This window comes from Haliotis rubra, unplaced genomic scaffold (assembly GCF_003918875.1).
Source record: "Haliotis rubra isolate DU_JTF1 unplaced genomic scaffold, ASM391887v1 Scf89, whole genome shotgun sequence".
NCBI classification, from domain to species: domain Eukaryota; kingdom Metazoa; phylum Mollusca; class Gastropoda; order Lepetellida; family Haliotidae; genus Haliotis; species Haliotis rubra.
Genome location: NW_025767623.1, coordinates 92,978 through 119,682, shown reverse-complemented (window position 1 = coordinate 119,682; position 26,705 = coordinate 92,978). Strand labels below are relative to the sequence as shown.

At 41.3% G+C, this 26,705-nt stretch overlaps 2 long non-coding RNA genes across 2 annotated transcripts in view; one reads left to right on the top strand and one right to left on the bottom strand.

Annotated features, from left to right (window-relative positions):
• LOC124263583 overlaps nt 1-17,561 on the top strand; it is a 25,152-nt gene extending 7,591 nt beyond the window's left edge. Inside the window, exons 2-3 of the long non-coding RNA XR_006894894.1 lie at nt 13,057-13,066; nt 17,552-17,561. This is a non-coding gene — a long non-coding RNA (uncharacterized LOC124263583). The remainder of the gene's footprint in view (nt 1-13,056; nt 13,067-17,551) is intronic.
• Nucleotides 4,739-26,705, bottom strand: LOC124263584. The gene is made up of 3 exons (XR_006894895.1): nt 26,696-26,705; nt 18,763-18,772; nt 4,739-4,868 (listed from the first exon to the last, which is right to left on the bottom strand). It is a non-coding gene; the product is annotated as an uncharacterized LOC124263584 (long non-coding RNA).

The window sequence follows — 26,705 nt, the reverse complement described above, 5'->3', positions numbered from 1 at the left end:
GTTGAACATGTAAATACATTCATTTTCACACAAACACCACAACTTTTCTATGATATTTCATTTTATGTACTGTCTGATAATTATATCCTTCAGAGAAACCGAATCAGACACAAGCGTATACTGAGTTGAACACTACTCTCCTCGAGGCCTGCAAGGTTGGAGATGTGGCTCGAGTCAAGAACATTTTGTCTGATGGCCAGGCGAATATCAACTCAGTGGGGAAGAACAACATGACACCAGTGATGCATGCTGCAAAGGGGGGACATGAAAAAGTGTTTGACCTACTTGTCCGGGAAGGTGCCAACCTGTCTTTACTGGATGATGGAGACATGAACATTCTTCATTTAGCTTGTATTGGGGGAAATGTTGACATTGTCAAGTATGTCCTCTTACAGAAAATTGTGGGCATCAACAGTCGGGATAAGGACGAGTGGACACCAGTAATGAAAGCAGCATTATACAAAAGCAAAACTGTGTTTGACTTACTTGTGGAAGCAAGAGCAGATCTGTTACTAGTGGGTGACGAAAAAGAAACCATCCTTCACGTGGCCTGTGACGGGGGTAATGTTGAGATAATCAAGTACCTCCTGACACAAGACATTGTGGGCATTGACAAACTAGATTTAGGAGGTTGGACACCGGTCATGCATGCAGCCAAGGGTGGACATGAGGCTGTGTTTAACGTCCTTATTGGTAAAGGAGCAGATCTGTCACCAGTGGGTGTCCACAAAGAAACCATCCTTCACATGGCCTGTGATGGGGGTAATGTTGAGATAATCAAGTACCTCCTGAAGCATGTCACCGTGGGCATTGACAAACAAGATATGAGAGGTTGGACCCCAGTCATGCATGCAGCCATGTCTGGACATAAGGGTGTGTTTGACGTTCTTGTTGAAGTAGGAGCAGATCTGTCACTAGTTGATGACTACAAAATGAACACCCTTTACGCTGCCTGTAAAGGGGGTAATGTTGAGATAATCAAGTACCTCCTGAAACATGACATTGTGAACATCGACTGTCAAGAGTGGAAAGGTATGACACCAATCATATGTGCAGCCACATATGGACATAAGGATGTGTTTGACGTCCTTGTTGACGAAGGAGCAGATCTGTCACTAGTGCGTCAAGACAAAGTAACCATCCTTCACGCGGCCTGTGGAGGGGGTAATGTTGCAATAGTCAAATACCTCCTGCAGCATGACATTGTGGACATTGACAGTCGAGATGGGAATTTTTGGACACCTGTTATGCATGCAGCCAGATATGGACATAAGGATGTGTTTGACTTCATTGTTGATAAAGGAGCAGATCTGTCACAAGTGGGTGACGACAAAGAAACCATCCTTCACTTGGCCTGTGAAGGGGGTAATGTTGAGATAATCAAGTACCTCCTGAAGCATGACATTGTGGACATCGACAGTCGAAATAAGGACGGTTGGACACCAGTAATGCATGCAACCAGGTATAAGAATGTGTTTGACGTTCTTGTTGAAGCAGGAGTAGATCTGTCACAAGTGAGTAGTGACAATGAAACCATCCTTCATTTTGCCTGTGAATGGGAAAATTTGGGGATAATCAAGTACCTCCTGACACATGAAATTGTGGACATCGACAGTCGAGATAATAGGGGCTTGACGCCAGTGTTGCATGCAGCAATAAACGGACGCAACGACGTGTTTGACCTACTTGTGAATTGGAAAGCTGATCTGTCCCTAATTGGTTATAACAATAAAAACATCCTTCATTCGGCCTGTGCTGGAGACAATGTTGAGATAGTCAAGTACCTCCTCACACACAACATTGTGGACATCAACAGTCGGGATGGGGAAGACTGCACGGCTGCAATGATTGCAGCACGTGAAGGATATGAAGCTATCTTCTTCTTACTTGTTGATCACAGGGCAGATCTAACAGTTATGAATGATGCTGGTGATAACATCCTAAATCTGGCTTGTGATGGAGAAAATGTACATATAGTCAAATATGTTTCCACACGACGCATTTTTGAGGGGTCGTACAGGGAAGACGATGTGTGTTGAATGCATTCTCTATCATATGCAAAGAAATGTTTGACCTGTGTGGAAAGGATCTGATCTCTTACCAGTTGATGCCAATGGTATCAAGTGGGTACTCACGTTAACGACGCCGTTTGGACAATCTGGAAGTTGCCCCATGAATCATTGTAATTCACTCTCCTCCATTAAAGTCCAACTTAACGTATATACTAAAGGTGTGCATTCTGGTTTTAATTTTTCTACTTCAGTACAATCGTCCAGCAGACGTTTACTACCTGCATTAAGGTCCGACTAATGGGATCGGGTGGTCAGGCTCGCTTTCTTGGTTGACACAAGTCATCAGTTTCCAATTGCGCAGATAGATGATCTTGATCACTGGATTGTATGGTCCAGATTCGATTATTTACAGACAGCCGCCATATAGCTGGAATATTGCTGGGTGCGGCGTAAAACTAAACTCACTCACTCACTATAACACGCAAATAGCATGTGCTAGGTTACGACTCTTTGACTTGAACAACCACATAATAACCTATTGCACTCTGTCAATCACTAAAACATATGATCCTTATTTTCAGTTGTTCACTGGTTACGAGGGGGACAGGCCTTCAGCACAAATATATGTAGAGTGTACATCACCCATAGGCCCCGAGGGACCAGTGAACAATGTATTTATCTTACTGAACACCTCAATGTTATTTTTAAACTGTTTTAAGCACGGGTATCATCATACTGGGGAGTACCAGAGTTAGGCAATGAACCAATTCTAGGTTTTCAGATGACATAGAATCTAGCAGACGACAAGAATAAAAACAAATTTATATTGTCTCCCCTCCATCGATTTAAATTCACTCACTCATTCACTACTACCTGCATACAATAATAAAGCAGGCCATACTACCAGGATAAAATGATCCATTAGCGAGTGAGTAAGTTTAATGTAAGTCACGTCGGCAGTATTTCAGCCATATTGTGACTTGATCAAGTTTTAAACGTTTACGATAGCTTTTAACAATGGATTTCAAACTAAAACATTTCAACAAAGGGACAGTGAAATAACTAGATGATCACAGACATAGGTCTAAAACTAGTACGTAAACTAGTACGTAAATGTCATTGTTCAAAGTCCGGCCACACACCAGGGATATGGGCGCTTACTGAACCTATATTACCTGTGTGGCATAACGCCTAGATTCACAACATCCCTCTGGCTACTGGCGATTTGTAGAATGTGAGTGAGTGAGTATGGTTTTACGCCGCTTTTAGCAATATTCCAGCAACATCACGGCGTTGTAGAATATGAAACGAAACAGTTAAAACTAAAACAATACGTTACTGCTAAAACCACGGAGAATGAAAAACACCAAAACACCTAACCATCAATATCATGGTACTTACATACCTGCTCCAGAGGACAATTATATCACGCTGCTTCAATCCCCTTTGAAAATAAAGCCACTAACATTCAAAGTTGTTCATTCATTCGTGCATTTAAAATATATACTTACTATTTACACTATATAGACATATTGGCCTTGATCATGTTCAGTTGTGTTTACCTGATGACCGAGTTCTCCTTGCCTGGCTAGATATACTGAAAGCCATTAAAAACGCAATTAGTATTTGTTGTCCTGAAACTTACGAAAGTCCTCCAGTGAAGATGTTTTTCTGCGATACAGAGGATGTCGGGACAAAAGGCTGTTATTCTGGCCCATTTCGAGTTCGAGTCCCAGAGCATTCCTCTCACATGAACTTTGATACTTAAAACTGAACCTTTGACATTTCTCGTAAACACAACCACATTCATGAAACACGTTGTACACATGCATTACCTGCACCCAGGCCCTGTAAACGCACAAGGAATTCTGGAACTCAATCACTTTGACAAAATGCCACACTTGACACAAGACCAAAGGAATCAGGTTATCGGTATGGTCAGCCAAGGTGCTTCAGATGTGATGATTGCCAGGCACTTTAATGTGCATCCATCCTCAGTAAGTCGACTCAGACAACTTTTTCGGGTTACCGGATCGTCAACCACCTGTGATAACAGCTCGACATAACCGCAATATCCGAGTTTCACACTTGCGATGATTAGGCAAGGAGGACAATTGGGACAGCGCCCAAAAGGTGCAAGGACGCCTTGCTGCCTTCAACACCCGGTGTCGTCACCCGTACCGTGGTCCAACCTTATTGCATCGCCACAGACTTGCCAGACAGCGATGGGCAGCAAATTGGGCCAATCTTGGCAGCAGGACATGGCCAGATGTCATTTTTTCAGATGAATCCAGGTTTAACTTATCCTTTGCAGATAGACGTCAACAGATTTATCGACGTAAAGGAGAAAGACTTGCGCCAAACTGTGTCCTTGAACATGATCGTTTTGGAGGGGGTGGTGTCATGATCAGACCACAGACCATCAGAGGCTGCAGACAATCCAACAGCTGTTCCTTAGAAATGTGTGTCTTTCAATGCCCCAAAGACTGCGAGCATGTCTTGCAGGGAACGGTGGACACACACGATATTGACTGCATGTGACCCCTCCTCTGTGTGATGTCGTTGTTGCGTCACTGATGTTGTTGTTGACTGGACATTTTCAGATGAAATTATTCACAGATGTTCACTTAAAACATATCTGCCAGTTAGGTTTATATATGTTGAAAAAAGTGTGAGTAAAGAAAGTATGAATGTCAAATTGCATTTTTAATGGCTTTCAGTATAGATTGATCTCAGCTCCCCAACCGGTGTGTCATAGCGGTAGGCCACACGGATTTCGGGGACGTTGGTGCGACTCACGTCATTCCCAGACACACATTCTAGGTTGAAGTTAGGACCCAGCAAGTGCTGTTTCGCCTTAAGTTGAAATACAAAGCATTATACAAAATGAATGTTGCAAATAGGAATTGTGGAGAATCCATCTCATTGTCAAACTCACGTTATTCTGTTTTACCATCTGGACGAATATAGTCGTAGTATTGATATCAGTCTCTCTTCATTTCTTCTGGGTGACCCAACTGAAAGCATTTTTGTCAACAACCTATGCACTATCATGAAAAAATACAATAACTGTTAATGCATGCTTAAACCGTTAAATTTTAACCATCTCCTAAAAATTATAAAACTTCATTATAATGTTGAAAAGTATATATTCAGTGAGGATAATGAAAACCTTTTGAGAAAATGGTCTGGCTGTTTTAAATATTTAAGCAACACGTCTACCTCTTCTTGTCATCTCTCCCCTTCTCTCGGTTGGGTACCCTAATGGATAAAGCATTGGCTTGTCACGCCGAAGACCCGGGTTCGAATCCCCGCATGGGTACAATGCGTGAATCCCATTTCTGGTGTCCCCCGCCGTGATGATGCTGAAAAAAGTTCATCTCTCTTCGTTCACACACCAACTGACACCAATGGACTGTCTGAGATGTTGTGTGGCACTTTGTCTTGTTTGTTGGAGGTCAACTAAGCAGAGGAGAGAGACGGACTGGTATGGCAAGCGGATTCGCCAGTCCAAACGTCAGTGTCGTCTTACAGAACACAGATGGCTTAAGAGTCGCCTAGTGGTACACCGGCTGGTATTTAAGCGTGTCCGTAATGAACACCACAGGATTATGCGTTCTGCGAAATCTGAATCCTGTCAGAAGACTGACTGACTGACTGAGTTGGTTTTACGCCGCTTTTAGCAAATATTCCAGCAACATCACGGCGGAGGACACCGGAAATGGGCTTCACACATTGTATCCATGAGGGGATTCGAACCCGGGTTTTCGGCGTAACGAGCAAATGCTTTAACTATTAGGCTACCCCACCGCCCTCTGTCAGAAGAAAATGCATGAAATCGGTGGCAATGTTCGATTATTTCATGATTATATTTTGGGGAGAAAGCAGGATCCACAGTTACCTAGACACCAAAATAGAAGGACTTAGCGGATTTCGTCAGTGAGTACTTTGACTGTAAAATTCAAACTAACAGAGACAGCTTTCCAGGTGTTAATTCTGTTGATGTTTCCTCTTCTCCTGACTGTGAATCTCTGCTTACATTGGAATTCGGAGTTAGCTGCAATAATCAACCAGTCAAAGAAGACTAGTTGCTCTGTTGATCCGGTACCAAGAACCTTTCTTCTGAAGATATCGGATGTCCCACTGCCCATATTCACAGCTGTGGTGAACTGTTCTCTGGCTACCAGTGTGTTCGCAGACAATCTGACATGGGTCGTAATCCATCCACTCCTAAAGAAACCTAACCTAGACCCCGCAGGACAGTGTCAAACATCACATTCATCTCCAAGATTACAGAACAAGCAGTGAACATCAGGATGAAGTCTCATCTTGACTCCAATACTTTATTGAATGAATTCCAGTCGGCTTACAGAATTAACCACAGTACAGAGACAACAGTCCTCAGTGTGGTTGATATCCTCAGATCTGGCATTGACAAAGGTAATGTTGGAGCCCTGGTCCTCCTAGATTTATCAGCGGCATTTCACACTGTCGATCACGACATGTTGCTGCAAGTGCTTGCCCATGGCAGGCAACTAGGAGGTACAACTTTAAGCCTGTTTATATCTTATCAATCACCCAGATATCAGTCAGTTTTCATAGGTGATCACAACTCAAGTCCATTACCCCTGGCCTGCTGTGTTCCTCAAGGGTCAGTATTTGTACCAGTACTTTTTGTTCTCTACACCAACAGTGAGTGAGTGAGTTAATATTTAACGTCACATCGGCAATATTTCAGCCATATCGTGACGAGAACATTTTACATTGTAATGGAATATGTATATATTATAAAACCTGTCATCGAAGGACAGTAAAACAACTAGAGTATCACAGATATATATATGTAAAACTAGTAATTGAATCAAAAAAACATTTTAACCATAGGGGACAACACAATCTTAAAATGGGCTATAGATCGCTAACAACTGAAGGTAGATCACCATACTAGGGACCATGGGGACTTACAGTACATTTGCTTCCTGCATGGGCCCTAGCTGGATTTATATCATCCCCTCAGCCGTTAGCAATTAAGACATATCTAGCCATACGTTAAAATTACAAATATTCTACGATTAAAAAACGGAAAGTTGAAATTTACTTTGAATGTTTTGGGACTTACGTACCCTCTCAGGAGGACAATAATTTTACAGTACTTTAACCCCCCTCGAGGATACAGCCACTAACAATCTCAGTTACTAATTCAAACTTCCAATCATAAAATATTTAGCTATTTACAAATCTGTTAACAAATTTAATTCTTTTAAAAAAGCAATAATTAAATGAGGACTTATATTAGTAAAAAGATCCTTCATAGTTGGGGATTTGAAATAGATATCCCTTGTGATGGAGTATCAACACAGTCAAGCAAGACATGCTTGACCGTGATTCGTTCATCACAAAGGGATACAAAACGGAGGATCCTCACCTTTTAATAGGTACTCATGCGTATATCTAGTGTGGCCAATACGACATCGTCGCATAATGACCTCTTCAAATCTGGACTGACAACCCAAGTAAGTGTAACCGATATAGGGTTTTATTGCATGTAATTTATTGATACCTACTTGAGTGTCCCACTTCTTTTGCATCAGATCACGGATATAAGATCTTATAGCAGCTTTGTAATCAGAGTATGGGATCAGAAGTGGTGTCACAGATTTGTTGAGTGCTGCCTTAGCAGCAAGATCAGCCATTGTGTTACCGGAAATGCCAACGTGGCTTGGTAACCAACAAAAGACGATGTCGCATTGGCCAGTAGCAAGTTCATTGTACAATTCAATAATTTCTAATAAAAGTGGATGTTTGCAAGAAAGATTTTTAATAGCCTGAAGACACGAAAGAGAATCTGAAAAGATGATATATTGTTTATATTTACGGTGTTTATTAATATATTTAAGAGCTGTTAGTATTGCGTTTGCTTCTGCTGTGAAAATTGAACTGGCATTGGGTAATCTGGAAGAGATTGTTTTGGACCCAATGACAGTGGCACAAGCAACCGCGCCACCATCCTTGGACCCATCTGTAAATAAGGATTTGTATGTATTATATTTATTTCTTAATTGACTAAATTCTTGTTTATACTGTAATTCATTTGTTTCTGATTTTTTAAATGTAGTTAATGTTAGGTCAACTTGTGGCCGAACCAATTGCCAAGGCGGAGAAGAAAGAAAACGGGAAGGAGCTATATGTTCTAGCTCAATGCCAGCAGCAGAAAGGAAAGGTTTCACTCTTATACCAAGAGGCGGAACAAGAGAAGGCTTCTTGTTATACAGATCTTCATAGAGTGGATTAAAGACACAGGTATATGCAGGGTTTGACTCATTGGAATAAAGTTTTGTAATATACTGTAAAGTTAATTTTATACGGCGTTGTGTAAGAGATGGCTCATCAGCCTCGACGTAGAGACTGTCAACAGGAGAAGTTCGAAAGGACCCAAGACAAAGTCTCAGACCTTGGTGGTGGATAGAATCTAACAGTTTTAAGTTGCTTTTACAGGCTCCACCATATACGATGGAGCCATAATCAAGCTTCGAGCGGACAAGTGATCTATACAGGTGTAGGAGGGTAGTTTGGTCCCCTCCCCACTTTGAATTAGAAACGACTTTCAATAAATCGAGTGCCTTCAGGCATTTAGTTTTTAGGGATTTGATGTGCGGAAGGAAAGTCAAATGGGAGTCGAAAATTAGACCCAAGAACTTGGCCTCCTTGACAACTTTAATGGGAATACCATTTAAAAATAGTTCTGGGTCCTTATGAGGCTTATATTTCCTACAAAAGTGTAGACAATTAGTTTTTGATTTAGAAAATTTAAAGCCATTTTCAAGACACCATTTATTTATTTTATTTAAACACAACTGCAGTTGTCGTTCAATAGTGTGCATATTTTCACCGCGACAAGAGATATTAAAATCATCCACAAATAATGATCCATCAATTGAATCATTTAAAACTTTTGATAAACTATTTATCTTTATACTAAACAATGTGACAGACAAAATACTGCCTTGCGGCACACCCTGATCCTGATTATAATGGTCAGACAGGGTTGAACCCACTCGGACTTGAAATTGCCTGTCTTTTAAAAACTGTGATATAAAAAGAGGCAAACGACCTCTCAAACCAAAATCATGTAAATCCTTCAAAATGCCATGCTTCCAGGTGGTATCATAAGCTTTCTCAAGATCAAAGAAAATTGATACAGCATGTTGTTTATTTACTATAGCATTTTTAACAAAGGATTCTAGTCGTACCAGATGATCAATGGTACTACGGTTTTTCCTGAAACCACATTGAATATTAGTTATAAGGTTATTGGTTTCAAGATACCATGTCAGTCTATTATTTACCATTCGTTCCATGGTTTTACAGACACAACTCGTTAAAGAGATTGGTCTGTAATTTGATGGATCAGTATGATCCCGGCCGGGTTTTGGAATGGGGACGACAATGGCATTACGCCATGAAGTTGGGAAATTCCCTGAAGTCCATATTGAATCAAAAATATTTAGCAATGTTTCCAAACATGGTTCGGGCAAATGCTTCAGGAGCTGATAGTGGATATCGTCTGCCCCTGTTGCTGTATCATGAGCTTGCTCAAGGGCGGTATGTAGTTCATGTAGTGAAAATAATTCATTATAATCTTCACCATTGTCTGAGTTAAAATGTAACCTGGTCTTCTCCTGTTGTTTCTGAAAGTTTTGAAACTCATGGACATAATTGGATGAAGATGAGTGCTTGGCGAGAGTTTCACCAAGTTTATTGGCAATGTCAGTTTTATCAGTTAATAAATTATTACCATCCTTCAGATGGTGAACAGTAGATTTAGAACCTTTGCCCTTTATTCTCTGAATCATGTTCCACACCTTTGACATAGGTGTGCGTGAATTAATTTTAGAAACATATTTCCTCCAAGACTGACGCTTATTCTGTTTAAACGTACGTCGAGCCTTGGCATTTAACATTTTAACTTTATTTAAATTATGGACAGTAGGATGTCGCCGAAAATATTTTTCAGCTTTCTTCCTGCTCTTTCTGGCCTGTTTACATTCATTATCAAACCATGGCTTACGAATATGTGGAACTGCAGAGGACTTAGGTATAGTTTGGTCAGCAATGTCATTGAGTAAATCGGAGAACAACTGTATCGGATCTTCACTGGTCGCAAATACATCATGTTTTAAGTGATCAGCACACAATGTCTCATATAATGACCAATCAGCCCTGGCAAAGTTCCTTCTGGATAAAGGAGGATCAGCACCAGGGCCGATTGTTTTGAGAATGGTGGGGAAGTGATCACTCCCACATAGGTCATCATGGACCATCCATTCAAATTCATTATACAAGATGGAGTCAGCAAGTGACAAATCCAGGGAAGAATATGTTCCCGTAGCTGGATGTAAATATGTGCTTGTATCGTCGTTAAATATACATAGGTTATTATCTGAAATGAATTCTTCAAGGAGTTTACCTTTATTATTTGTATGGGTACTTCCCCAAAGCGGGTTGTGTCCATTAAGATCGCCCATGAGTAGACACGGCTTCGGAAGTTGATCATACAGGTTTTGAAGATCAGACTGTTGAATAGTGGAAGAAGGAGGGATATACAAACTACACAGTGTCAACGCAATGTGTAAAGTCAGACGAACCGCTACAGCCTGAAGATTGGTATTAAGAGGGACAGAGCTATGGATAATACCCTGTCTTACCCAAATACAAGCACCTCCTGTTGCTTTATCACCTTGAGGAGAGAAACAGTGATAACCACTATATTGTCGTAAATTAAAAGAGTCTGTAGTTTTTATATATGTCTCCTGAAGACATAACGCTGACGGTCGAAAGTCCTGTATCAGTAATTGTACTTCATTGAAATTATTTTTCAGACCTCTGCAATTCCACTGAATGAAAGAGGTATGACTCATGTTGATGGTGGAAGTACTGGGGATCTACTTTTCCCAGTCCGAGGCGACTTACTTCTGTCGCGTGCACGAGGATGAGGGGAGACATCCATATCTTCCAGTATCTGGAATTTGTTGAAAATTTGTACAGGGTCTCGTGAACCCTTTTGTAATCGATCAGATTTTTGGGTGTAATCTACTTTCTGGCTTGCATTTTTCACAATAGGAGATGAAACTATTGATGGTGGATCAGTCTGTGACTGTGATGTCTCTTTTCTAGTAGTAGATGGTTTGATGACAGTGTACTTTTCTGTTTTTACCCACGTGATATCAGTCTGACAGTCAACAGACTTGACGTTTTTAGAAAGAGGATGTGTGACAGCTGCTGAGTATGACATACCTGTCGATGGCGGGGCTGCATTGAATAAAAGCTTTGCTTCCTGGTATGTTATATTCTTTTGTACTTTAAGTTTGACTATTTCATACTCACGTTTCCAGATAGGACAAGACTTGGATGAAGACATGTGTTCTCCATGGCAGTTCACACATTTTGGAGATGTGAGACAATCAGATCCATCATGTGCAGCTTCACCACACCGGTAGCAAGTCATGGGATTCCTGCAAGATTGGGCACCATGGCCAAACTTTTGACACTTGTAACACCGAAGTGGATTCGGTATGTACTGTTCCACTTCGATGAGACAATATCCAGCTTTGATACATTTTGGATGTTTGGGTTGAGAAAAGGAAAGCAAGTACGTGTTTGTTTTTTATAATTTCACCATTTCTCTTGGCTGTGAAACGTTTCACATTCGTGACACCTTGACTTTGAAGTTCGGTTTCTATGTCAGCCTCACTCATATCATAGAGCCATCGGTCCCTATCTCTAATGATGCCTTTGCTGCTGTTTAGGGATTTGTGAGGAGAAACTGTGACGTCAACATTGGCTAGGTGTCTTGTTGCTAGAAGAGTGGCAGATTGCTTTGCGTTTTACATTCGATCAAAAGGAAGCCGGATCTGATCTTTTTGACAGTTTGAACATCCCCAACAATTCCATAAATTGCTTTGGATGTTGCAAAGGGATTTAATTTAAGAGGTCCACCATCAGTAGACGAAACTACTAGAAATCTGCTCCAAGTATCAGGAGGTTTGTTTGTGGTATTGTCCTCATCAGAGAATGAGCATTCATCTAATGCACGTTTATGTTTTTTTGGTTGAGCCATGGTTAATTTGAGAAGGTTCACCATCCCAGCTCCCCACCCACCACGGAGTATCACAAGGACAATGCTATAAACCAGTGGGTCGCCGACTGGCAGCACCAAGGATACTGAGATGGTATACTCCAGCAGAAGACTAATTGAAAATTAATCAAACCACCAGATTGGCCCATGAGCCATCGCCTTCTGGGCATAAGACTCTAGGCATTTTAAATAGGATATATTTCAAAACCAATTTAATATTTTACAAACAAAAAGAGCCAAGACCTAAAGTCAAAAATGTAGTTCATAATATAATTTGTGCAAATAAAAGTAATGCACAGGGCTCGACATGACCAGCCGATTGGTTGAACCGGGCCAATTCAACCACCCGTCTAGGTGAAGTAAGGGTCGAAGTGGTGTATTGGGCAAAGGAACGCTGTTCCTGGAGCCCTTGCCCTCAACCACCAGAATCCCGTCCTCCACCGACACAGGGGCGCAACCCACGGCAAACGGGTTGGTGGACCTAATATCCCCCCCGGGTCCACAACGGGGGGTTGAAGGGCGCTTAGCGTGACCCAGCACCCACCACGAGGAGGTGGCCCTTCATGGGTGCCTACACCAACAGCATTGATCGAACGACACCCAAATGTTCAGGACTTTCAAACCTGAGATGTCATCACCCGCTCTTAATGACATCACAGCCTGTGCATCTGATACACATAGATGGATGATGAACAGGATGTTCAAACTGAATCCAAAAAAAAACAGAGGCCATCCTTCTAGGCACAAAACAACAGCTACAATCTATACTGGTTTGTCGATCTGTCATTCACAAATTGATTTCGTGCCATGTTTCAAAAGCTTGGGCATTGTTATTAACTCAAATCTGACCATGGAAGATCATGTGAACAACCTATGCCGGGCTGTCTACTTCATCGGTCAAATCCGTAGCTGTCTCACTGTTGATGCCACGAAAAGCATTATGCAATCACTCGTCCTATCGCGACTAGATGTTGGCAATATTGTCCTTTGGGGTATATCCACATCTTCCTTGAAGAAAATCCAAATGATACCGAAAACCGCCGCGTGTTTCAAGGATGAGCCACATCACTGCGGTTCTCAAGGCCATTACCTGGTTTCCTGTAGAGGCCAGGATACTCTGCTTGACGTTTAGGTGGGCACAATACCACCATACCTCAGTAAACGTCTCGGTGAACATCGGCCAGGAAGAAATTTCCTGAAAGTCCCACCTTACAGACTGGAGACATATGGACTAAGAGAATTCAGAATTGCGGCCCCGATGCTCTGTAGAATGACCTTCACTTAGAAATGAGAGGAATCAAGTCCTTTGACAATTTTAAGTTTCAGCTGAAACTAACTCTTCACCATCTAGTATGCCTAAATCCCATTCTGTACAGAGACTCATGGACTTCCCCCCTAATATCCAGTCTTTTGTAATGTATTTTATTCTATTTCGTGTTGCGCTTTGAGCATATGTTTTTATTGAATCTAGCGCTATACAAAACTACATTATTATGGGTTATAGTGAAAACGGACCCCAGGGAAATCGACCAAAAGAAAAATTGAGAAAACGGCGACTGCTGTTTGAGAAAACGGCCTCTGGGCCATTATATATAACAGAAAACTACATATATTTTATTTTGTTTTATTCATCTTTAAATCAATATCATAATAAGAATGCAACATCATTGATAACATAGTCATGGCAAAGTTTTAGGTTGTACATCTAGAAGTGGTATTTATGCATTACTTATTTAACACTCTTCATTTGTTTGTCTCTGAACCATGCAATATATATTATGATACTATATTTTGTTTTACATAGTTTCTTGTTATTGATCATAACTATGGTGATACGTGTAGTAAAAAGATACCTAGCATATATAAGAATCCCGTCAGTAAAATAACAGTATTTCAATTGTATCTTAAAGTGATATAAAGAGATGCCGGCTAGCTGATCAGGGGTGTCTGTCATCACCTCCTCAACAGTAGCGGCAGTAAAACAACTATAAAGCAGATATTAATTTAAAAGGAGAAATTCTATTTAAACTAAGTTAAACACTTAAACTATAGATTACAATATAAAAACAGGCTAAAGACTACCAACAACTGAAGGTAGAACACCATACTAGGGACCATGGCAGAACTACAAGATCAAAAGTTGGACCCTCCTCGGGGAACACAAGAAATGGGCTTCACACATCATACCAATCTGGGGAATCGAGCCCGGGTTTTCAGCGTGACGAAGGAACGCTTTAACCACTATTCGAAAGAAGAAACGCATAAGTCATTTTAAGAAGACGTCATTGCGTTAGTGTAAGGGCTATTATTTCATGTAATTTCAATGGTAAACAGGTGAAAATTCACACGTCTATAGACAAAGGGTACAATGTGTGAAGCCCATTTCTGGTGTCCCCCGCCGTGATATCACTGGAATATTGCTAAGCGGCGTAAAACCTAACTCACTCACTCACACGTATATAGAATAAGAGTTGGCCAACAATGTCATCACCCTGATACATCGTACCAGACAGCAACACGAAACACTGTGAGATGGGACACAACCAAGATGCACTGTGAAACAGGACACCAACACAATACACTGTCAAGCAAGACACCAAAACGATACATCATCAAGCAAGACACCAACACGATACACCGTCAAGCAAGAGTCATATTTCATCCATGGACGGAATCTAACCAGCTCGCAGGAAATCGATGTTTTCAGAAACGTTATGCCTTGGTCTCCTCACCAAGCATAACCTGGTGTCACGATAGTTTTCAGTAGAACGTTTCACTTTGAGATTCTTTCTTCACCATTCAGCTACACCTTCAAAACAACATGCAAATTGACGAATAAACATTGAAGTGAATTTTTGCTTTGTTTCTTAAGTACTGTTTACTTCTGGGAAAACCCGATAGTGCACTAAAATCCTTAGCAGTCATGTGATGAGAGACTGACTTTTAATTGAATTTGTTTAAAAGTATATACGATAAGAGGCCGATATGAGGCCAGTGTCATCTGATTTCATTGTAAGAGTATAGATATGCAGAAAGTATAATCGCAAGTGACAAGACTCTTCTTAGATCAGCGTCCACTCTGAGAAATATTTTCAAAATTCACCATCAAATAGCGAAGATACTAAGTGTTTGAGAAAAGAGTGACGACATCCTGTCCCACCGGTGGTATTCATAACAAACACATGCACAGGCAAGTAGCATCGTTAACAAATTCTCACGCCTGAAATGGATCTTCAATCAATTCACTTCTAATGTTTTTTACGTTCCATTTAGAACATCCAGGTGCAATTGTTAATAAAATATAAGGAAGATGTTGAAGATGGTAAATTGAGAAGTGTTCCCTACCTGTCAGGGGAGGTGCCCAGATGTCCTGTTTGGATTATGGAAATAGGAATATCTTCCATTAAGAATACTCAATGGCATTTTATAAAGTGGTCAGTTGCAAAATATATATCTGGGATTACTCATTCGTAGTAGAGTACAGATTCAGTACACGTCGAACACTTACTCTCAGGCACTTAATCAATAGCACTCAAGGTCAGCGATCTAACCCACTCAACCATCGAAGGTTCCACAAAAACGGAAAAGGTCGGACAACCAGTAATCTGGACCATGTACTCGGATGCCCCTCTGACAACTGTGAATTGGCACGGCTGCCGCTTGTCAGAGGGGCACACAGTTTTCTGCAATTCCATTGGATAAGATAAACTGGCAGAGCCGTCGGGAGGATGGATTTCATTCATTAATAATTTTCAGATAAATCTGGGGTGGAAACATAAATAAATAAATGTTATTGGTTACAGCACCACATCACACTCTGAAATAATAATGAATGAAACCAGATCAGGTGTCATTGATTTAGTCGATTTGCTGAACATGACATCAACTTGAATCATCGTAACATGGATCTCATCTAGAGTCTGTTTGGCTTCATTTGAGACACAAACTCTAATAAATGCAACAAAATCAAACTTTGCACAGTCACATCCAGCTTGGGTCCATGCAGGTAGCCAAAGTACTGTAAGTCCCATGGTCACTAGCATGGTGATCAGCCTTCAGTTGTTGGCGATATATAGCCCATTTTTACATTGTATTGTCCAAAAATAGTTTTCTACTTTTAAAGATATATGCTAGCTAGTTTTAACTCGTTTTGTGATAATCTAGAAATTTTACTGTCCTTCGTTGACAGGGTTTTATATATTATATGTATGTATTATGAATTTAGAAATAGTTTTAGTCACGATATGGCTGAAATATTGCCAATGTGACTTTAAATTTTAACTCACTCACTCACTCATTGCACAGTCACAGGAAATCGACTGACCAACTCTGATGATTTGCCTGATAATTTTTGACACCCAAGTAAATAAGTTGTTTAACAAATGATCATTATTTCGTTGTCACTTTTCGCTATTCTCATGAGGTAGGACCACTTGCTGGTAGAACAGCCAGGTGTGCGAGTTGTACGTATGAAATTGAAATTTCACTGCACACGCTTGTTGATTACCTGACTGTTTTACCAGCAAGTGGTCCCCCCTCGTAAGAAATAGCGAAAAGTGACAACAAATAATGACAAATTGTGTGGTCCAGACCCATGCATGTCCAGACCACCGGCACATTGCTGTTCAAAGCGTTAACAACAAACAAATATTGAACTCTCATCTAAAAAACATTTTAAAAAATTATACTGAATTAGATTTTCTTTCAATGGAACAGATACGGTTCTGATAGAATCTACAATTTTACTTATTAACTGTATGTGAAATTATAGACGTTTCAAGAAGGATGAATTCCGGAAACGGATCATGGTCAATAAAGAGTTCTCGATAATGCCTGCTGTATCTGTTTACCATAAGCAGTCCACACACATCAGTGTCTGAATGATTACCATCGTGGCAAAATATAATGAATATATCATTCACAGTGAACAAGAACTCGTTTATCTTAATGCAAAATCAGAGAATGTGTCTTTTGCTATTTTTGTTAGCATATGTCATTTTTATGGTGAAATAGTCGAAATCCCCACATGAGATTAACATTGGTTGACCGATAAGAAGCTGAACCATAATAGACCAGACTGTTAAAATATATATAAATGGCAATATCTTGAAAGTTGACTTTTGACATTTCATTTTTTTGGTCTTTTCTGTTCTACCACATTGACGATGGAGGTGATATTTTCGGTTGGTAAAACATATTGTTTATGAACAGAAAGATGACAAAGTGACATTTAGCCAGTCACGAGAACACATATAAAAGGACGATATCACGGAAAGGCTGCATATTTAATTGTTTTTGCAACATTTCATTTTTTCTTGTTCTACTGCATCGAACAGCTGTAAAAACAACAACATGACTAAGTGGTGTTTTGTCACTCTTGGGAATATGTTCCTAATTTTAATAGCGTGCCTCACTTTCGATGTGGCTACTTGTCAACTGCCAGCTACGTCTACCTACAGTTCGGTAGTCTTCAAGAACATAGGCATCAAGTTATGCCAAAACATATGTATACAAAGTGGCTTCTGTCGAGCTCTTGTATACACTATTCCGACTCTCACTTGTCAACTATCAGAAGTGGACCATGAATACTGTTGTGAATGAGACACAGTATTTCGTTGGAGGAAAGGACTTAGCAGGTGTAAGTTTCTCTGTGTTGTTTGTGATGAACGTTGCCTTTCCTCATTGTGGCTGTCATTATCTCTAAGCATATGCAAAAGGAAGGAGACTTCCATGTAAACGTAACCATTCGCTTACATCAATTGGAAAAAATCCATTCTGTCCAAGGAAGCTGTCATCCAAAGTCGGACTGAGGTCCAAGTTGCAAGACCCAAAACGTAAGTTTATGCTACATCAGTTGTTCAACCACAGAACTTGCGCACTTGAAAACAGAATTGGAATCATCGTACTCTGTCATAGCCATTTGTCATTTAAAGTCTGGCTGTCCTACATGACTAGTTTGTAGGTGTTCCAAGACCCTTAACCTGTTTCATGCCAATGTTCCCATATGGGAACATGTCATAAAAGGCTTTGTAAAAAAAAAATTCCGTGAAGATAAATTATTATTTTTCTTAACCATGTTGATCTTAAATAGTAATGTTTCAATCGTCAGACGTACATTTTGCCGGATCCAACCGAAGCAGATGTTGATTGGCTCATCCAAGTCACGTGGTCATAGTAAAGCACGGTAGCTGGTGCATAGGTAAACATAGACAGGACGTCACAGGTCAGGAAAGGTCAATGAAAAGTGTGTGTGTTTAAAGGCACTCATGCAGAATACCCATCATTGGACGAGAAAACAAAAGGAAAGTGTTATGAATAGATAGACAGTCTAGTTCAAAAGGGTGCGCGCAAGGACGAGGTAGTCATGTCACCCTGCATTGACTATAACGATGAATGCAGCCGCGGATTTCAAATAACCCGCGCTCGGCAGAGCGTACGACTTGAAACTTTTGACATCAATGAGTAATGAAAGCGTTTATTCAGTCCTTTATACATTATGCACTGTCACGTGAACAGTACCTCAGTAAAGGAACCTTATATTAGGAAGTCAGGAGAACAGTTACATTAGTTGTTTCTTGAAACAGGTTGATGCTGGAAGTAGGTTGTGATGCGAACGATATAGGGACTGTTGAAGATGAAAGTCATGTATGCTTCTATTCGAGGAATAGTCCTTTCAGTCAACACTATCCTGTGAAGATAGAAGTGGATGGGAAAACCTTTAACTGATCGGAGCAGTATTATATGTATTGCAAAGCCTTGGCATTTGGAGATACACTTATTGCTGAGCGTATTCTTAATTCATCATCTCCATCTGAACAGAAACAGTTAGGTAAACGTGTGAAGAATTTTAATCCAACCGTGTGGCGTACGATTAGTCCACAAGTGGTGAAAAAAGCAAATTATGCCAAATTCACTCAGTCTATGGAACTAAGGTCCCTGCTGCTGAACACATACCCCAAGGTGTTAGTAGAGGCATCCCCTTACGACAGATTGTAGGGTGTTGGCCTCTCTCTCTCGGATTCTAGCATTAGGAATGAACTAAACTGGCGTGGACACAATCTGTTAGGACAGATCTTGATTGAAATGAGGCAATGTATTTCCAGTGAGTAACATCGCTATTACCTGGAAATGTGTATTGCCATCCACCGACACTCTTAGAGAACTGTGCACAGCCCTAATCAATTGTTTACACATCATTCGACATGCTTAATCAATGCAACTGTGCAGAACATATCTGTGTGTATTGCAAGACCAACTTAACATACACATACCATCGCTTTTTAAGGCATAGCAACAAATGTGCTGTGAAGAAAAGAATGTCTTCTAGGATGGCCTCCTGCACGTGTAAGACAGTATAAACTCTTCGGTACTGTAGACTGACAAACAGTTTAACTCTCGCCAGCAAACGGATTGGACGTGAACAACATGAAGGGAGCGTCAGAGATTAGATTTGACCCTAGAGATATATTTAGAAAGACCACGTTGAGAAAATCGCGACAGAGAAAGAAACCACAACTAACCAAGAAGACGTCGCGGAAGGCGAAGAAGAGACCGGTAACAGCTAAAATGAAAACGGTGACAACCCAGAGGGGACAGAAGACAACACCCCAACCCATGAAAATACGATATATGTCAGACGCAAACTGTAGTGAATCGGGCAAAAGTTGCTTTGAAACGAGCGGAAGCTGACTTGAAACGTCAACAGTATAAAAGAAAGCTTGAACCCTGGTAATCTGGACACTTGTATTGGATCACGATGGGAGTGACTACCTGTCTGGACCGTGGGAAGACCGTCCAAATTCCAAGTGGATGACAGACGAAATTCGGAAAGACAAACACGAGCGACGCCATGCGGAGAAAACATTGCGATCGACTAGGCTGGAAGTGCATAGACAGATCTACCAACACTCTAGAAATAGAGTGAATGTTCTCATTCGATGAGCCAAGGTCACTGATAATTCGGAACACTATCAGTCAGTACAAGAATAACTCTAAACAGTTAATGGCAACTGTCAAGAAGCTTACTGATTCAAAAGCAGCCACCCAGAACACAAGAACAATTGATGAGTCCAAGTCGATGTCAAATGCTCTTGCCAATTTCTTCATTGACAAAAAAGACACAATAGTGGATGAATTATCCGGTATGCCAGAGACGCTAAGCAGTCCACTTAGTTTTGATTCACCATTCTGTGGAGATATATTAAAGAACTTTAATTGCACAGATCCAGCGGAGGTAGCTAAAGTTTTTGACACGGCACCCTGCAAATCATTTTCGTTGGACCCTGTTCCGACATGGCTCCTTAAGGGCAGCCTTGCTTCTGTAGTCCAGGGCCCAGTTTCACCAAGCTCTCGTAAGCCTAAGTTCTCGTAACTTTTCTCGTAGAGTCGTACCTCCTTTGTTACAGTATAGGAGGTACGAATGCTACGAGGAAAGTTACGAGATCTTAGGCTTACGAGAGCTTTGTGAAACGGGGCCCAGGTTGCTTCTTCTATCACAAACGCTTCTATCACTACAAGTACTGTCCCCAGTTGCTTCAAACAGGCATAGATAACACCACTACTCAAGAAGCCATCTCTTGAACCTTTGGTGTTGCACATTTATCATCCAGTGTCCAACTTGCCCTTCTTATCAAAGGTATTGGAAAAGGTATATACTTTCCAGACTGAATGAGCACATGAGTCGATATAGCTTGCCAGAGCCTTTCCAATCGGCATACAAAACATACCACAGTACGGAGACTGCTCTGGTGAGAGTACGAAATGACATTCTAAGATCGATGGACAAACAGGAAGTAGTGCTGCTCTTGCTGCTCGACCTCTCGGCGGCATTTGATTCAATAAACCATGCACTCTTGCTATCCAGATTGGAACGTGCCACTGGTATCACTGGTCCAGCTCTCGCCTGGTTTAAATCATACCTTGAAAACAGATCTATGTGTGTTACAGTAGATAGTGTTAAGTCAGTATCCCACAGGCTACGGCATGGAGTCCCCCAGGGTTCTGTCCTTGGTCCGGTCCTTGGTCCGGTCCGGTTCTCCATTTACACTGCTACTCTGGGAAATATCTTCAGGAATCATCAGCTGCAATACCACTGCTATGCAGATGACAATCAGTTGTATATTGCAGTTAAGCAAGGAGCAATATGTGAAGCCATTTCAATGCTGGAACGGTGCATAAAAGACGTGCAAAAGTGGATGACATCCAACCAACTAAAACTAAATAACAACAGAAAAGAATGCATCGTTATTGGCACCAAACAACAGCTTCATAAACTTGATAATTTTACCATTGATGCAGGAGGGCACTGTGTTTCCACATTGAAGCAAGTTAAAAACTTTGGAATAATTTTTGATAAAAATCTTTCTCCAGAGAGCCATGCCCTAAATATCTCCAGAACAGCAAACTTCCATCTAGCAAGCATTGGCAAAATAAGAAAGTATCTTGACCTTGAGACCAGCAGACTCCTCGTCCATGCATATGTGACCTCAAGGTTGGATTACTGCAATGCGTTGTTGGCTGGATCTAGTTCTATCTCCCATCTGCAGAGGATCCAGAACAAGGCAGCTCGCATTGATACAAGGACCAAACCTCATGAGCATATCACGCCTGTTCTAAAAAATTACATTGGCTCCCAATTCGGCTTAGGGTGGTGTACAAAGTCTTATAACTGACCTACGCTGCTCTGCACACTGATAACTCCCCTCTCTACCTAAAGGACCTGTTCCAGATGTATACACCTGGATGATATCTCCGATCTCAGAATATGTACAATCTCTCGGTTCCCTCAACATCGACTAAACTTGCTGATCGTGCCTTCTCCAAACTTGCCCCTACCTTGTGGAACAATCTACCATTTGATCTCAAAACAGCAAACTCTCACAAATCCTTTCCGAAACTGTCTAAAACTTTCCTGTTTAATCAAGCATATGATATGTAAGTTATCTACCCTGTTCAGCGCCATTGAGCAGCTCAAAGATGGAAAAAAGGTGCTATACAAATTAATTATTTTTATTATTATTAAGATGTTTACACGAAAAGATAATCTACAGAGACATTGGAAGCAGATGCACGCTCGAAACGTACCTCCTCTTCTGGATAACGACGCCCCTATTGTAGGTAGCGACCCTTCTCAAGAGAGACACCTACATCCTCCTCAAGAGAAACATTCTCTTCCTCAAGGGAAACACCCTCCTCGCCAAGAGGACCAGCAGCAAGAACGGTTCAGGTTCCCGAGTCCCTCGAATGCGCTCATTGTGGGACCCAGTGGCTGTGGAAAGTCTGTGTTTACCTCTCATGTGCTCCGACATGGCCTGACCCAACCCCAACCTACCCGCATTGTTTGCTGTTATACTCAATGGCAGCCCTTATATGAGGACATCAGCAAGCAGCTGCCTCAGCTGATCTTTGTAAATGGAATTCCCTACGATATCTTGGAGGAGGATTACTTTGATGCTGGCCAACTGAATGTGTTGGTCCTGGATGATTTCCTGCAATGTTGACAAGGCTGAGCTAACAGAAACTCTTAGACATGATTTTGGTCGCTGAAATTTTGGGAAGAAAACCCTTTCCAGCTGCGTTAGTGGAGGTACCAATCAATACCAATCTACTGCAAGTTATATAGCACCTCATCATCTTAATTATGTGATTGTCTAACAAACATTTCATTACCTAGCTCTTCCAGGAACATTCCTGCATCACCGATGTATGTGTTAAAGAAGGTTTTTTTCACTAAATTTGCAGAAATAAAAGATGTGCTGCAAAAACATAGTTTTGTTTCATTTTTTACGATGTTCGTGCCAATGTTCCCATATGGGGGCATACCGGTACCTGAACCGTTTGTGATATCACTATGAAATTTTGGGTTTTTCTTAGTTACACCATTATGAGATTGCCCAGTAAATTTGAAGTGTTTCTGACAATGGGATCTAGTACCGGTATGATAAAGGTTAAACACGAAATTAATATGGTACATCAGTTGTTCCACCACTTAGTAAAAGAACATATAAAATAATGGCATATACAAGACCTAGACGTCAACTGTGGAAAAGGTGTGTCCCGATAATGTATCTGTATTATCAATTCTATACGTAATTTTTCAAACATGAGGATGTGTATAAAATAATTTCCATTTGACGTCACACCTCTCCCATTCCTTTATACGTAACAGTCAGACTAATTCCCTTGCCAAAACTGCAATTTTGAGGATCTGATATGATATGAGCTTAGTAAATTGCGAAAGCTAGTACTGGTAAATCTCAGCACTGCTTTTGACAGCAATCACGGGAAGCTTCTCCTGGTGATCTGCAAGTAGGAATTGACAGAATTTGCCGGAACAAATCAATTTCCCATATGACTGGCCCACCAAAATCGGTTCACAGCAAAATATCATACTAAGTGGATCTGAACTATGACGTCATTGTAGTAGTAGTAGTTTATTTCAAAAAGCAATATAGGCCATAGGCCCAGGTGAAACATGAAGAGTGAGTGAGTGAGTGAGTGAGTGAGTTTGGTTTTATGCCGCTTTTAGCTTTAAGCTGTGACTGAGATTGCTGGTGGTTAACATATTAAAGGCACATATCAAATGCCAGAATTATCAGCAGCGGAGCGGGAACGAGCATTTAATGTGACAGATGTGGACTTCGAACATGCAACATTGAGCATTCGCTCGTGGGTGGACATAGCGCGGTGTCTATTGTTATTATCGTCAAAATCTGCATAATGATATCAGCAGCCTCTGTAGGAGAATATGTAAACATATTAGGTTGAGATATAAAGATATGGATAGTATACTAAGATCAAGACATGTGTCCTACTTACTTCTGTTTCAGGTCCTAGCTGGCTCCTGTCAGTTGACGACTTATTCAAATATGAGGTGTCTGGAGACCCGAACTGGAAAAACTGATTGTGTGAAAGGTAAATGTGCAGCATGTGAAATCTGATTTGCTAAAATCGTCCATTCACAAACTTACAATTAGCCACACAATGATTATCTTGGACCGCAAAATTTAATTGCACTTAATATTCCCGTTTTATTGCTAGACTTTGCATGCGTTTGTGACTGATAGATTCACGTGGCGTGACCACAGTTCACTATTTGATAGTACTTCATAAACAATGCCTGTGATATAGTTAAAACAGCAGACTGGTGTCATAGTTACCAGGTGGAGTCATCCTGCAGATGACATCCTTACCTTGCCTCGGAGAGTTTATTTCGTATAAATAATATAGTTTTTATTTATATAGCGCCTGTTCCAACAAATTTCTCAGAGGTGCTCAGGCAAATGCAATGCCAAAAAGCTGTATTTAAAGCATTTGTTTGAACTAGGGAATAAAGATAATTCTTAAAGGTTTTTAGAATCCGATTCATATCTCTTCACCTGTGCACAAATACCACCGAAGCACCACGTAAAATCCCCCCACGTTATATATAGTGTCATTTAATGACATTGTGACCTCTGAATGAATTGCTCTATGAGATGAGAAGCCGATGACATCAGTGTTCAAAATTCACTGTCAGATAGGGTAGTATACACAATGGGGGTACGGGACCAGGTCATTATCCAAGGCTTTACTTTTACTTGGATAAATCCCTAATCCAGTACCCCCATTATGTATACTACTACTGAGGTGCAAGCAAACTTTGATGAAAATCGGTTGAATAGTTTCTGAAATATTGACTTTTAAGTGAGAATGGGCTCAGTCGGGAAAAAGGCTCGGGTCGCCTTGGGGTTGGTTGCGCCTCCGAGCGCTGTGGGCGGATGAGTCGCAGTGCAAACACGTGTGTCTCTTTCGGCTTGGTGTACGGGTTGTTGGCTGGCTACATTAAGCAGAACAAATAGGCATGCAAGACTGATAAAAAAATCATGACGAGAAACACGGTGGGTGATGTGTAAGGGACTGTGTCGTGAGGTATGATCATCAACTCCTCTCGGACGAATGCTCTCGGCGGCCCGTGTTTCAAGTAGTACAAGTTCGGTTTGCCATCTTTGATGTCGACCAGGTCGATGTTGTACATTTTCATGGACCATATCGGATCTGTGGCGCGTTTTCTGCTGTCTCCCTCGTATTCGCCCGGCTGGTATAAGTGCCTAATGCTGACACAGTCCGGTAATGTTTTCTCTGTTTTATCCCGACGTGCCGCTGGTGACGATTCCACAGATTTCATTTTGATGGCTTTGACGGCCTTTTGCCAACGAGTCTGGTGACTCTGTTGTTGATGACATCCAGCATTTGTAGCAAGCGTACAACCCATTCCGTGTTTCTGTTTCCGGGATCCATTAAATCCTGCAAGTATTGGTGCGAGAACAGGCGTTCAGCTAGGGTGTGATTGAATCTCTCAACAATGGCTTGGCTACGATGAGCTCCCGCTATACCTCGTCTCACCTGGACTTTGTGCTTGGCCAGCAGTTGTGACATGGCTCCCATCAACTCGCGTTCAAAGGCTTTGGCGACTTCATTCAAATCTTTGCTCGTCAACAGTTTGGCTTCCTTGTAGCAACTGGCGACATCGACGACTGTCAGGGCATACTTGTAGGTTTTACGCCTCACCCTGTCGTGAGGGAGAAACAGGAGGTCGGCTTCGTGGATGCAATTCGGCGTTGAATTTTCTTCTCGGGATGTTTTTTAAGCCAGGCTTTTGCGACGTCTTCTGAGACTCAAGCGGCTTTGGCGAGTTTCGGGATGTCGTCCGAGCCTTTCACAGTACCTGCGTGGGCTGTAATAAATTTCCTCCATGATGTATGTATGCATGTGTGCATAAGAGTTCAATTATTTGATGTGTCCGTTGCTACTCAGCATGTTCATTTGGTGTTTAAACGTTTTATTCTTGAACAGGGCTTCCTTGAATCTGGCGTGCTTGATGTGTTTTTTCACCGGCGTGCCCGCACATTCGTCCTTCATCTTGTCAAGCACTTTTTTGTTGACTTGGCTGTGCGTGGGGTGATTTTTAGGGTAGTCACTGATGTCGTACAGGTGCATGTGTTTCTTAATGTCTTCGTACACATCCTCGGTGTGAATTTCCATGAGCAGGGAATCCGTGTCCATGTACAGCACTTTGCACCTGTTGTCGTACTGCTTTTTCAGCTCATTGTAGTATAAATCGTACATCAAGTGTTTAGATAATTCTAGGATGCTCATCCCCACGTAAATGGGCCGGTTGAATTTGATGTGGCTTTTGTGCATGTGCAGCACTGCCAAGTCGTCGTCGAACATCTTGCTTCGGTTGAACGTTGGGCTGGCTATAAGTTTCCTGAGGTTTTCTCCCTCGCTGGATCTGAGTAATTTCACGTTTACGCATCTTCTCAAATTCAAAAATTTTCTTTTAAGTCGCTCATGGCTTGTTTTTTGCAGATTCGTGTTCAACCGAATGTAAGGTTCCATCCACGGCCTTTGATTGAACTGGAGCGACCTGTGTATTTTCGTGAGTTTCATTCCAAGCGACAAGTACAGCTGCAGATACGATAGTGAATGACGTGTTTTGTCTTAATCATCAAGTTTTTCGACGTTAAACAGGTCGTTGTCTCCAAGCAAGTTTCGTTGATATTCGGACATCCAGTCTG